We start from the raw sequence: 15,231 nt of genomic DNA on the forward strand, positions 1-15,231 counted from the left end.
TCTCTCTCCCTGTCTCTTTGCCCCTCCCCCACTTGCATGCACATCCACTCTCTCAAAATAAGTAAACTTTATTAACAAAAAAAAAAAAGATACTCAAGACAATGATATTTAAAAGTGGGAAAAATAAAGAGAGCTAAATGGAAATGGAGTTCTCATATTTCCCTCGAAGTGGTAGAATGTTGACTAGTGAAATAAGATATGATATATATGTGTATTTTAATACTTAGAGCAACTATAGAAACTATATATTTGGAGAGTCTATCTCTCTAAAACACTAAGTAAATCATGGTGGAATCCTAAAAAAAAATGGTTAACCCACAGTAAGGTAAATAAAAAGAGGAACAAGAACCAGAGTAAAAAGAAAAAAAGAAAAGAAAACAAATAAAATGGCATACTTTAGGTCTAACATACCAAGAATTGCCTTAATCACAAATGATCTACATAGACTAATCAAAAGACAAAGACTGACAGAGTGGATTTAAAACAAAACAAAAAACTACCTAACTATATCCTATCTACAGGAAATTTACTTCAAATTTAATGACCTATGTAGGTTGAAAGTAAAAGGATAAAAAAGATATACCATGTAAACATTGATCAAAAGAAACATTGATCAAAAGTATTAAAATTGGATAAGGTGGACTTGAGAGCAAAGAAAATTGCCAGCGACAAGGACATTCTATAACAATAAAGGGCTCAGTCCGCCAAGAAGACATCACAGGCCTAAAATGTGTATGCACAAACAACAAAGCTTCAAAATATATAAAACAAAAACTGACAAAACTGAAAACAGAAATAAACAAAACCACAATTACAGTTGAAGACTTTAATGCTCCTCTCTCACTATTTGATAAAGCAACTAGACAGAACACCACCAATGATATAAAACTCATGAATGCCATAAACTGAAAGCTTAATATTGGCAATTATAGGACATTTCACCCAAAGATAGCAAGATACACATTCTCTTCAATTGCCCATGGAACATAGAACAGACCATGGCCTGAACCATAAAACATTAACATTTTAAAAGAATTAAAATTATGTTGCATATGTTTTCTGAGCACAATGCAGTCAAACTAGAAATCGATAACAAAGATAACAGGAAAATCTTCAAACACTTGGAAGCCAAAAAACACACTTCTAAATAATCTATTGGTCAACGAGGACGTTTTAAAGGAAATTTTTCTAAATCGTACAACTAAATGAAAATACCTGTCAAAATACGTGGGGTACTGCTAACAGTGTTGAGAAAAATGTATAACATTGAATGCTTACATCATAAAAGGAAAGATCTTAAATCAATAAGCTAACTTTTTCAAGAAACTAGAAAAAGAAGAGCAAGCGGAAGAAAGGAAGTGAGAAGGATTAGAATAGAAACCTATAAAATTGAATATAGGAAAACAATAGAGAAAATGAAAACAACAAGTTCATTTAAAAAATAAAGTGTAGGGGCACCTGGGTGGCTCAGTCGGTTAAGCGCCCAACTTCAGCTCAGGTCATGATCTCACAGTTGGTGAGTTCAAGCCCCACGTAGGGCTCTGTGCTGATAGCTCAGAGCCTGGAACCTGCTTCGGATTCTGTCTCCCTCTCTGTCTGCCCCTCCCCTGCTTGCACTCTCTCTCAAAAGTAAATAAACATTAAAAATAAATAAATAAAGTATATAAACCTCTACTGAGACTGATGGCAAAAAAATTGAAAAAAAACCATAAATCACCACTATCAGAACAAAAACAGGTTATCATCATAGATTCTACAGTATTAAGAGGATAATAAAAGAATACTCTGAATAATTTTTACATTCATAAATTTGACAATTTAAAAGAGATGGGAAAATCCCTCAAAAAACACAAATTACCAAGCTTCAACCAAGATAAAAAAAAATCTGACCATTCCTATAGCCATTAAATAAGTTGAAGTCACAATTTAAAAACACCTGAAAATAATAATAAATACATACACACAAGCTAATAAAGAAAAATCTCTAGGCCTAAATGGTTTCACTGGAGAAGTCTAACAAACATTTAAAGAAAAATTAACACCAATTTACATACAATGTTTTCCAGAAAATAGAAGGGAGCACTTGCAATTCATTTATGAGGCCAGTATTACCCTGATAAGGAAACCAAAAGAAGCCAGTACAAAAACAAAATTGCCAATTAATGTCTCTCATGAACTTAAATGCCAAAAAACAAAAATATTAACAAACCAAAAACAGTGAATAAAAAGAATTATGTGATATGACCACGTAGAATTATTTTCCAAGTATGCGGGATCGTTTAACATTTGAAAATCAGTCAGTGTTACCTTTGAAAAGCTAAAGATGGAGAATCACAATATATCAATTAAGACAAAAACATTTGACAAAATTTGACTCCCATTTGTGATTTTTGAAATTCAACAAATTAGAAGGAAATTATCTCCACATCTACAAAAAGTCTACAGCTATCATCATGCTTCATGATGGAAGAGTACTTACTTATTCCTAAGATTGGGAACAAAGCAAGGATGTCTGTTCTTACTACTCTTATACTACTAGAAGGTATAGCCACTGGGATAGGGCAAGAAAAAATTTAAAAAGATACCCTGGGGCACCTGGGTGACTCCGTTGGTTAAACATCCTGACTCTTGATTTCGGTTCAGATCATTGACTCACAGTTTGTGAGATTGAGCCTTGCGTTGGTATCTGCCGTGACAATGTAAAGCCTGCATGGGATTCTTTCTCTCCCTCTCTCTCCTCCTCGCACACTCTCTCTCTCTCTTCTCCCCCACCAAATAAATCAATAAACCTTAAAAAAAATAAATAAATAAAGATACCCAGATTGAAAAAGACGAAATAAAACTATTTGCAGATGATGTGATTGTCCACATAGAAAATTCCAAGGAACCTACGGAAAAAAAAAAAATCTCCTACAAGTAATAACTGAATTTAGCAGGGTCACAAGATACAAGGTCAACACACAGAAATCCTTTACACTTGTATATGCTTTAAATATGCAGAAACTAAAGTTAAAAACAATACCATTTATAATCACTCAATAAACTTAAATACTTTAATACAAATTTAATGAAACATGCATTAGATATGTATTCTGAAAATTACGAAATGTTGACAAAATTCTGATGAAAGAAATGAGACCTAAGTAAATGGAGAGAGATGCATGGAGTGGAAGAGTCAACATAGTAAAATGTCATCTCTTCCCAAATTGATACATAGGCTTAATGCAATCCCAGCCAAAATCCCAGAAAGGACTGTTGTAGACAGACAGACTTATTCTTTACAAAATACATGTAAAGGCACAGGCCATAGAATAGCTGAAACAATTTTGACAATCATGAAGTGAGAGGGATCTCTCTATCCAATATTAAGACTTCCTGTAAACCTACAGCAATCAAGACGGTATGGTATTGGAAAGACAGACAAATAGGTCAGTGGAATAATGACCTACACAAATATGGTCAACTGGAATAGAGATCAGGTCGCCTTTTCTACAAACAGTGCTGGTGCATCTGGACATCTAAAGGCAAAAAATACAACAACCTAAATTTCACATGTTGTACAAAAAATTCAAAATGGATCGTGGAGTTAAATGTCAATTGTAAACCATAAAACCTTTAGTAAAAATAACAGGTGAAGACCTTTAGGATCTAGATGTAGGCATAAACTTCTTAGATTTGACATTAAAAGCATGATCTATAAAAGGAAAACATTGGACCTCATAAAAATAAAATAAAACAAATTGGACCTCAGCAGAATTAAAAACTTTTGCTCTGAAAGAACATGTGAAGAGGATGTGAAGCTCTACCCTGGGAGAAAATGTTTGCAAGGCACATATTTGACAAAGTAGTAGGATCTAGAATATGTAAACTCTCAAAACTCAATAGTAAAAAAAAAACAAAAACAAAAACAACTTTTTTTTAAAGTCTGGTCTGGCCTATAAGGAGTTTGAAAGTTTTCCTCACAACAAGCAAAAAGGCTGAACAAAGAAAATCAACAAGTCTCCTCAGATCCATCAGAGAATGGAGACTGAAGGTAAAACTGCTGCCCCCAAATTAAGAGAGACAGGCAAGCAGATACACAGAGTGACAGCACCCCAGAACAGACGCCCAGAAGTAGAAACTTTTGCTGGAACCAGTACTGAGTGAGAAAAATTGTAATTGACATATTGTTGGAGGCTCAGCCTAAGACAAGTCTGAGAGTTAAAAGTTCCAGGGTGCCCATTCTTAGGAGACCACCACACTTTTGTGAGTTTTACTGACAGGAGCCTTACCAAGTTCTCACGGTAAAGATCAGAAAAAGGATCTTTTGCACTGATGGAGTCAAGGTGGGAGAGTACACACGCCCTTGCCCTTGGCAAACTGGATGGTTGTGGTGGGGCCTTTACAATGGGTACCACAGGTGCCCATTGAATGATACCTTTCAAGCAGTCAAAAGGTTTTTGCAATTCTGCAGTGGGAATAAACCACAGACTATAAGGCAGTTTGACAGCTTTTAGAACCAGGGCTCCGCAGTCGGGAGGTAGCTTTGCAGTTGGGAGGTAGCTTTGCAGTTTCAGAGGTTTACTTTCCATGATTGATGGCAGCATGGTTCCAGTCAGGGGGAAAGAGATCCCTGGAACTCCATCACAGGGGGTGCCTTAACGGAGCCATGCTGGCAGCAAGAAATGGACCAGTGGCATGGTTGGGTCAGCCACAATGGGTGGCATTCTCCTAGCATTAATTGAAGGAGCTGCCTTGTTGACAAGGTCTGCCTCTGCACAATTTCTCAATGGTCCTCAGTTTGCTGAAGACCCCTCTCAGTTGCCTTCAGCCCCGTTACCATCGTCACCTTTTGGAAATTATCAACCATACCAATACACTTTCTTTCCCAGGATTTCTGTAACAGAATGAACGGTAGTTCAAGAAGGAATTTGAGAAGATAAGTTACAGTCTGTTTTTAAATCATAGGTGAGATAGCTATGGCCAGATAGGCTATGAAAAGACACTTAGCTCTTTTTTTTTCTATTTAAAGGAACATGGGGAGGGGCAGATGGTAAAAGATAACACATTTATTTATTCTCACTTGAATTGCATTTGTGATTAAAATAGCTAATATCTTTAAAAGAAAATATAATAAATACTTCGAAGATGAAGGACCAAAGGGCAAACAGCAATGAAACCTGACCGTCATTTCCTTGGGCCCATCTCCGCCTGGTTTTGTGTGTTCTGTCAGTCAAACAATAAGAATCTACTGGAATTTGCTCTTTCAAAAGGAAGGAAGGAGGGAAGGGAAGCAAGGAAGGGAAGGAGAGGGAGGGAGGGAGGAAGGAAGGAAGGAAGGAATCAAGGAAGGAATTTCATGCTTCCAGCAAGGAGAAAAGCAGCCATTTTGAAATATGCCTAGAGTATTCTGTTCTTTTTCACAAGGCCCGCCCTGAAGGAAAACTATTTTATCAGCACTAACCAACAAATGGAAATGGTTACATTCAACTCTAGCCCACTTAGCGTTCTGTGGTGGGGGTGGGGAGGATACGCAACTCCTGTCCCTTCCAGCCTTGCGGTCTCACCTGAGGAAGAGCAGGGAGGGAAAGAGGCCAAAACCTAGTCATTGGAAATGTTTTATTCTGTCTTTCAAGAAGCTGGGGGTCAGGAACATAGAATCACTCAGCCTCAGTATCCTAATTTGTTAATGAAAGTTATCTGCTCTACTTAAATGACAGAAAACAATTACTAACTCATTCAACAAACACATATTAATCACTGTGTGCCAGGTGCTATCCCAGGTGGGTACAGCAGTGAGCAAGCCGTGCACAAGGGGAAAGCTCTGGCCCTTGTGGAGTTCACATTCTAGTGTGGAAGGCAGACAAGACAAATAAGGAAATATTTCATGTATTACATGAGGGTAAGTGCTAAGGAGAAAACAAGCAGGGAAGAGAGATGGAAGCAGCAGGTGAAATTTTACATCAGAGAAGGCCCGAGATGGCAAGTTTAGGTAACAAGTTGGAGGGAGTGTGGGAGGCAGGCAGAGAGCTTTGTGGATCTAGAGCGCTGGAGCGTGACTGGCAGTGTGGTGAGTGAGACGGTCAAAAGTTCAAAGCGTCGTATACGTGTACAGGTGAGGGAGAAATATTCCGACGCCTTCTTTGGTATTTTGTGGTCTGATTTTTCCCTCTGTTTTCTCTAGCTTTTGTCCAAAGATTATTACCTAAAATCAGAGCCATTTGAAGTCATCTAAGAAATCGGCAGGCCAACCTCACATGATCCCCAGAGAGGCCACATCTGGCAGAGTTTTCCACGGTCAGGAAGGGGCGAGCATGTCTCAGTGCTCTTTCTCTGGTCCACATTCATCCCTGCATTTGTCTACCTGGGAAGGTGGTCATTTGAGATCCACTGAGAACCCACAACTGGGTTAAGCCAAGTCCAGGTTGTGACCCAGAGGCTACTTTCCCTAAAGCATTTCTCAAATGCCAAACCCTGTCTTAGCTGAGGATGTGTTTTTTGGGGGGCTCTGGTTTCTAATTCTCTCGGTTGCAAACCCAGCACGGTGTCCTTGAGCTTTTTACCCCCCGCAACACTTTCCATTCAGGGCAACAACTAATGCCACATACACACCTGGATTGTGGCAGTGCCCAGAACAGCGCTCAGTCCTTCGAGAGCAGGGCGTATGGAAACGGCACCCAGGTTGGTGGTGTTTGACTCAGTCTGGGTCTGAGGAGTTCTCTTACACATGGCTCTACCTTCCCTCTACACGGTGCCAATGCAGGCTGTGGACTACGCACGTCAGAGCGGCTGATTTCAGTCAAAACAGGCCTTGGTGCCATGTGGCACCAATGTAAGCAACTGGTTGGTTTGGTGTCATGTAGACAAAACGACTCTTTGATGGACTGGGTTTTCGCTTTTCACTCGGCTCAAGTTGGCATGAGTCTAGGGCGGTGCCTGCCAAGTATGTGGGCAGGTGGGGGCCCTGCACGGGTTGCTGTGTGTGGTGCTGGCAGCAGACCCGTGTTCCCACCGCCTTTTAGCTGTCTGCAGTGCTCGGTTTCGAGGGTGGGGGCAACAGAAGAAAGCTAAGTTTGGGAATCCGATCACTAGGGTGGGGACTGAGTAGGTCAGTCACCTGAAAAAGTCGCAGATGTTTCCCAAGTTTAGCGTCTGGTCCAGAGTGGAATTTGCCAGGACTTTGACATTCTCCCCAGCCGGTGCCTGTGTGTGACTGACCAGGCTGCAGCAAAGGCTTTCTTGGAATCTGAGGCTAAGAAAGATGAAAGGCCAATGCCGCCTGTCTGTCTGCAATGGGCATATTGCACAATAATAACTCTCTCTGATCTTTCTTTTGCATGTTCTTGGTTTCTCCACTTCTTTCTTTCAGCTTTGTAATATGACACCCAGCTGCTTCTTATCTTTGCTGCCTCCCCCCACCTCTCGACTCTCCTCTCTCAGATCCACACAGAGAGCACAGACCACTCCTGATTTGAAGCCTTAAGGACCCTGTCACTTCCCTTAATACCCTCTGTTTTCTGGACCCACTGTTTAATGATGCTGTAGCCAGGTGAGGACCGTAAACCAAGCCCCTCAACCCCTGCCTTTACCCTGCCTTCATTTCCTCCGTCTTTCAATTACAAGATGTCTTAGACAGACTCCTCATAGACCCCGGAGGCCCCGTCTCGAGGTAGGGACAAGAACCTAGATTTGAATCTTTGATTTGGAGTTTTTTGGCCCCTCTGTAAACTTAGGAGGTGTGGAAAACCAGACTATTGACTTTCTTAGGTGGCTTTTATACTTTGTAAGCTTCTTCTGGAGGATAACAAAGAGCCTTGTACTGTCAGGCTAAGCCCAAAAGACATGGTATTTTCCGTTTGTGGGCCAGCTTCTGGGGTTACCGCAGTCCAGTCGCCCCCCAGGTTTGGCTACTGGGTAGCTGCATGATGAGCTGTGACGTGAAAGACCTGTCTTGACCCTTCTGTGTCTGAGGAGTCAAAGCCACCAGCTCAGCAGGGGCATAACGAGAGTAGGTGTTTTCCAAGTATCCCAAACTCGGAAAACAGATCATTCCCATCACCAGTGGACAATTTACTTCATAAAGAGGGTCCCTGCCTGCTTCCTTTGCAACTTCCAAGAAGGTGGACTGTACTTTGAAGCAAGAAAAGAATTGCCCTCCCTATACCTTCTCTCAAAGACTTTGAATGCAATGGACAGGGGCCCCCAGCTGCTTGGGCCTCTCAGAGGTAGGAGTGGAGATTCCCACATAATTTTCAACATTAAGAAAAGCCAGTTATGAAATCACACGGGCTAATGGCAATATCAGCAGCATCCTTTACTTTTAGTTGTAACACATGAGCTTAGTATGTTAACCTGTGGGAAAATAAGGTCTGCCTCCTGACAAACTACTTAAAATAATTTAAGTGAGGGATTATTTTGCTAGAAAAGTATGTTTAAAACTGGGACGTGCAGGGAACCATAATCAAAGGACCCATTAGAGGGGGAAAGGCAAGATGCATTTGGCGGCTTGCTCAGGAGTTTGTTGTGTGGGAACCTCTTCCAGATGTCCCTTTCTTTACACAGAGCTCAGTCCCCGACACACAGTCCCAGGGGACTGACACACTTCACGGATATTTTTCTGGGAACACAGATAACAGGAGATGGATTTAGGTTTCACAATCCTTCCTTTCTGCTCATCCCCCAAGAAAGACGTAAAGATGCTTAATAATGAGGGTTGAGGGCAGAGGAAGAGGGATAAGATAATACAAGCAGGATAATGGACAGGAATAGGGCTGATGATAATAATGGTGGTAGTTACCCTCTGCTTGTGCTCTGTCTCTGTCTTTCAAAAATGAATAAACATAAAAAAAAAATTTTTTTTAAGGGAGTGGGGGCACCTGGGTGGCTCAGTCAGTTGAGCGTCCAACTTCAGCTCAGGTCATGATCTCCGGTTCTTGAGTTCCAGCCCCGCCTCGGGCTCTGTGCTGACAGCTCAGTGCCTGGAGCCTGCTTCAGATTCTGTGTCCTCCCCCCCCCACCCCTCTCTCCGCCCCACCCCTGCTTGTGCTCTTGTCTCTCTGTCTTCCAAAAATGAATAAACATTTTTTTTAAAAAAATTTTTAAATACTGGTGGTAGTTACTATAAGACTCATGATTGCTTGTCTGTGGATTTCAGAGTTTATTTAGATCCCATCATCCAGAGCCCATTATGATGTCAGCTAAGCAAGTGTGACTACCTCCATTTTGCAGATGAATAAATTGGTTACTCAGTAAATTGGTTTGAATCTAGACCTCCCAATTACTCAGTTAACCTTATGTCTTTCCAGAGTACCAAGCTACAGGGCTATGGTACAGTTTAAAGATGCTACCAGTCCTGCCCCACTCCTAATTATTCCAGAGTCTTTTGGGGTTCCTAGACCTATGTTTTATGGTCGAAAACAACCTCTCACAGGAAAATTAGACTACCCATAACTAATGATAAAAGAAAAAATTTATAGCATCAGAATTGAACTTTTCTCCTCATAAAAAGACATCTTTAAGAAAATAAATGGATAGTCCACAGATGAGTGGGAAAAATATACATAGCCAATATCTGACAAATCTGGGACAAATCAAGAGTAAAAAGACAATGTAATTTATAAAATGGGCAAAAAATCTGAAAGATACTTCACCAAAGGAGGTACACAAATGGCCAATAAGCATGTGAAAAAATGCTCAGCATCATCGGTCATAAAATGCAAATGAAAACCCCCGAGGTAGCACTACATACCCACTAGAATGGCTAAAATTTCTTAAAGGGACATCACTAAAGGATGTGGAGCAACTGGAACTCTCATACATTGCTGGGGGCATTCATAAAATGGTCCAACCACTTTGGAAACCTACCAGTGTGTTATAAACACACATTCACTCTAGCTACTTACCTAATAATAAGACTGACAAATATTTGTCCATACAAAGAGTTATACGCAAATATTCATTGCAGATTTTATAGCCAAAACCACTAAACAACCTAAGTGTTCAGTGAGAGGAGAATGGATAAATAAGCTTTGGCATATTCGTCAAATGGAATGCTACTCATCACTAAAGAGGAATAAATGACAGACTCCTACAGCAACATGATAGAATCTCAAACACATTGTGCTGGGTAAAAGAAGACAGACACAAGAGACCATATCCTGTATGAGGCCACTTATGTGGAGACCAAGAACAGAAAAAATATATATAAACTTACAGTGATAGAAGTCAGAAAGTGGGTAGGAGGGTGGTAGAATTGATATGAGAAGGATCTAAGGGAAATTTGGAGGGTAATAGAGATGTTCTCCATTTTGAGTTGTGGTTACATAGGTGTCTAAAACTGTCAAAACTCTTCCAACTCTCTGAACTCTTAAGATCTACACATTTTATTGCATGTTAAGTATATCTCAATAAATTATTTTTTTCAGCAGACCCTGCTCAGTTAGCCACAAGGGTTATGGCCTTGCTCCTTGGAGGCCAATTTCTTCCCCTCTGGCTGAAATCTGAGATCTAAGCTAATGAAGTCCCCCAGCAACCTGGGCCTAACTGGTGAAGGCCAGTGAAGGCGATGAACAGTTTCAGCAAAACAACTCTAACCAAAAGGCCTTTCTGCACAGTGGTGCTCAAAAGGCTGCTTCTCTCTGCTGCACCCCCGCCCCAGGGATCTACTGACCCCTTATTTATTATCTTCATCTGTTAAAACTCAAAGGGCGAGTACCAGAGGCTCTTGCCAGTCATTTCTCACTGTTGTCCAAAAAGGAGTAAAGTACAAGTCTTGGTAGAATGCAGCTGGTTTAATAGGCCCAGAGTTACCCATCATACTGGGTGGGGAGATACTTCATTGTTGGCATAGAAGCCAGCTCCAGTGGCAGACTTACTCCTAATTTTAAGGTTCCCTGGGCCTCACATAGAGATAGATTTTTAAACTTCAGGAAGGGATAATAAAAAAGGAGACTCAAGCCAGACCCATATGTTTCTAGACCAAGGATGCATGGTTTCCCCAGCAGAAGGATGTTGGTATTTAAACATTCCCTGGGGACCAGGGAGTGCCTATGCCAGTGAGACCAGGGGAATTCCAAACAAGTCAGGGACAGTCACAAGAATCATGTGCCTTTATCTTGGATAGAGTATAGGAAGATTCCACAGCCATTTACTTGAAGGACTGTCTAAAGAAAGAAGAAACAGGCTTTATGTATCCAAATGGCAAAACTGACTAATGTATAACAGTCACAAGAAACTGGATTTCTTTTTTTTTTTTTATGAAATTTATTGTCAAATTGGTTTCCATACAACACCCAGTGCTCATCCCAACAGGTGCCCTCCTCAATGCCCATCACACACTTTCCTTTCCCTCCCACCCCCCAACAGCCCTCAGTTTATTCTCAGTTTTTAAGAGTCTCTTATGCTTTGGCTCCCTCCCTCTCTTTTTTTTTTCCTCTTCCCCTCCCCCATGGTCTTCTGTTAAGTTTCTCAGGATCCACATAAGAGTAAAAACATACGGTATCTGTCTTTCTCTGCCTGAGTTATTTCACTTAGCATAACACTCTCCAGTTCCATCCACATTGCTACAAAAGGCCATATTTCATTCTTTCTCATTGCCAAGTAGTATTCCATTGTATATATAAACCACAACTTCTTTATCCATTCATCAGTTGATGGACATTTATGGTTCATTCCATAATTTGGCTATTGTTGAAAGTGCTGCTATAAACATTGGGATACGGGTGCCCCTATGCATCAGCATCCTCTTCCCACCAACAGTGCGAGAGGGGTCCCATTTCTCCACATCCTCTCCAGCATCTATAGTCTCCTGATTTGTTCATTTTAGCCACTCTGACTCGCATGGGTTGGTATCTCAGTGTGGTTTTGATTTGTATTTCCCTGATGAGGAGTGGATTTGAACATCTTTTCATGTGCCTGTTGGCCATCTGGATGTCTTCTTTAGAGAAGTGTCTATTCATGTCTTCTGCACATTTCTTCACTGTATTGTTTTTCAGGAGTGGAGTTTGGTGAGTTCTTTATAGATTTTTGGATACTAGCCCTTTGTCTGATATGTCATTTGCAAATATCTTTTCCCATTCCATCAGTTGCCTTTTAGTTTTTGTTGATTGTTTCCTTTGTTGTGCAGAAGGTTTTTATCTTCATGAGGTCCCAATAATTCATTTTTGCTTTTAATTCCCTTGCCTTTGGAAATGTGTCGAGTAAGAAATTGCTGCAACTGAGGTCAGAGAAGTTTTTTCCTGCTTTCTCCTCTAGAGTTTTGATGGTTTCCTGCCTCACATTCAGATCCTTTATCCATTTTGAGTTTATTTTTGTGAATGGTGTAAGAAAGTGGTCTAGTTTCATTCTTCTGCATGTTGCTGTTCAGTTCTCCTAGCACCATCTGTTAAAAAGACTGTCTTTTTTCCATTGGATACTCTTTCCTGCTTTGTCAAAGATGAGTTGGCCATACTTTTGTGGGTCCAGTTCTGGAGTCTCTATCTATTCCATTGGTCTATGTGTCTGTTTTTGTGCCAATACCATGCTGTCTTGATGATGACAGCTTTGTAGTGGAGGCTAAAGTCTGGGATTGTGATGCCTCCTGCTTTTGTCTTCTTCTTCGAAATTACTTTGGCTATTTGGGGTCTTTTGCGGTTCCATACAAATTTTAGGATTGCTTATTCTAGCTTTGAGAAGAATGCTGGTGCAATTTTGATTGGGATTGCATTGAATATGTAGATTGCTTTGGGTAGTATTGACAATTTTAACAATATTTATTCTTCCAATCTATGAGCGTGGAATGTTCTTCCATTTCTTTGTATCTTCTTCAGTTTCTTTCATAAGCTTTCTATAGTTGTCAGCATACAGATCTTTTGCATCTTTGGTTAGGTTTATTCCTAGGTATATTATGCTTCTTGGTGCAATTGTGAATGGGATCAGTTTCTTTATTTGTCTTTCTGTTGCTTCATTATTAGTGTATAAGAATGCACCTGATTTCTGTACATTAATTTTGTATCCTACGACTTTGCTGAATTCATGTATCAGTTCTAACAGACTTCTGGTGGAGTCTATCGGGTTTTCCATGTATGATATCATGTCATCTGCAAAAAGTGAAAGCTTGACTTCATCATTGCCAATTTTGATGCCTTTGATTTCCTTTTGTTTTCTGATTGCTGATGCTAGTATTTCCAACACTATGTTCAACAACAGCAGTGAGAGTGGACATCCCTGTCGTGTTCCTGATCTCAGAGGGAAAGCTCTCAGTTTTTCCCCACTGAGGATGATATTAGCTGTGGGATTTTCATAAATGGCTTTTATGATGTGTGAGTATGTTCCCTCTATCCCGATTTTCTCGAGGGTTTTTATTAAGAAAGGATGCTGAATTTTGTCACATGCTTTTTCTGCATCGATTGACAGGATCATATGGTTCTTTTCTTTTATTAATGTGATGTATCACATTGATTGATTTGTGAATGTTGAACCAGTCCTGCAGCCCAGGAATGAATCCCACTTGATCATGGTGAATAATTCTTTTTATATGCTGTTGAATTCCATTTGCTAGTACCTTGTTGAGAATTTTTGCATCCATATTCATCAGGGATATTGGCCTGTAGTTCTCTTTTTTTGCTGGGTCTCTGTCTGGTTTGGGAATCAAAGTAATGCTGGCTTTGTAGAATGAGTCTGGAAGTTTTCCTTCCCTTTCTTTTTTTGGAATAGCTTGAGAAGGATAGGTATTATCTCTGTTTTAAATGTCTGGTAGAATTCCCCAGAGAAGCCATCTGGTCCTGGACTCTTATTGTTGGGAGGTTTTTGATAACTGATTCAATTTCTTCACTGGTTATGGGTCTGTTCAAGTTTTCTGTTTCTTCCTGCTTGAGTTTTAGAAGTGTGTGGGTGCTTAGGAATTTGTCCATTTCTTCCAGGTTGTCCAGTTTGTTGGCATATAATTTTTCATAGTATTCCCTGATAATTGCTTGTATTTCTGAGGGATTGGTTGTAATAATTCCATTTTCATTCATGATTTTATCTATTTGGGTCATCTCCCTTTTCTTTTTGAGAAGCCTGGATAGAGGTTTATCAATTTTGTTTATTTTTTCAAAAAAAACAACTCTTGGTTTCATTGATCTGCTCTACTGTTTTTTTAGATTCTATATTGTTTATTCCTGCTCTAATCTTTATTATTTATCTTCTTCTGCTGGGTTTCAGGTGTCTTTGCTGTTCTGTTTCTGTTTCCTTTAGGTATGCTGTTAGATTTTGTATTTGGAATTTTTCTTGTTTCTTGAGATAGGCCTGGACTGCAATGTATTTTCCTCTCAGGACTGCCTTCGCTGCATCCCAAAGCATTTGGATTGTTGTATTTTCATTTTCATTTGTTTCTATATATTTTTTAATTTCTTCTCTAATTGCCTGGTTGACCCATTCATTCTTTAGTAGGGTGTTCTTTAACCTCCATGCTTTTGGAGGTTTTCCAGAATTTTTCTTTAATACCCCACTTACAACAATGGATAGATCATCTAGACACAGGATCAATAAAGAAAGAAGGGCCCTGAATGATACATTGGATCAGATGGACTTGACAGTTACATTTAGAACTCTGCATCCCAAAACAACAAAATATACTTTCTCCTCGAGTGCACATGGAACACTCTCCAAGATAGATCACATACTGGGTCACAAAACAGCCCTTAATAAGTATGAAAGAACTGAGATCATACCATGCACACTTTCAGACCACAATGCTATGAAACTTGAAATCAACCACAAGAAGCTGGATTTCGATGCAACATAAAAAGGGCATTTGTAACAACCAGAGCTTCTTGGCATTCCATTCACATACCTACCCATTCAGCCTGTAATTTTTGAGTACCTACTGTGCTGTGACACACCACACTGCATCAGTTGCAGACTCGGCCCTGAAAGATGTTCACTGCAGAACACAGGACAAGGTGTGACTGACTATAGGTAACGCAGATACAGGGCAGCAAGAGAGAAGCACAGGTACGAGGGCCACATCAAGAGAGGGAAGGATTATTTCTAGGCTCAGCTGGGCCCTCCTTGAGGTTCACCAGTCATTTTGCTCCTCCTCATTTATTCTTTCATCCATTCAGTAAATATTCATTGAGCTCTACTACGTCTCAGGCACTGTTCCAAATGCTGGGGATACTGAGTGGATATGTCCTACTGCCAAAAAGCAAACAGATCTAGCATGTCAGTTGGCGACTGGTCCTATGGAGAAATCGGGTTGCTCTGGATCTTTATCACTCCCTTCAAGCAATC

The 15,231-nt window shown here is 40.3% G+C and overlaps 1 pseudogene; it reads left to right on the plus strand.

The window, feature by feature from the left end:
• The first annotated feature begins 4,259 nt into the window (after positions 1-4,259).
• On the plus strand, positions 4,260-4,967 carry LOC132662247 (mitochondrial import inner membrane translocase subunit Tim17-A pseudogene; annotated as a pseudogene).
• The last annotated feature ends 10,264 nt before the right edge of the window (positions 4,968-15,231 follow it).

This window comes from Panthera onca, chromosome D1, assembly GCF_046562875.1.
Source record: "Panthera onca isolate mPanOnc1 chromosome D1, mPanOnc1 haplotype 2, whole genome shotgun sequence".
NCBI classification, from domain to species: domain Eukaryota; kingdom Metazoa; phylum Chordata; class Mammalia; order Carnivora; family Felidae; genus Panthera; species Panthera onca.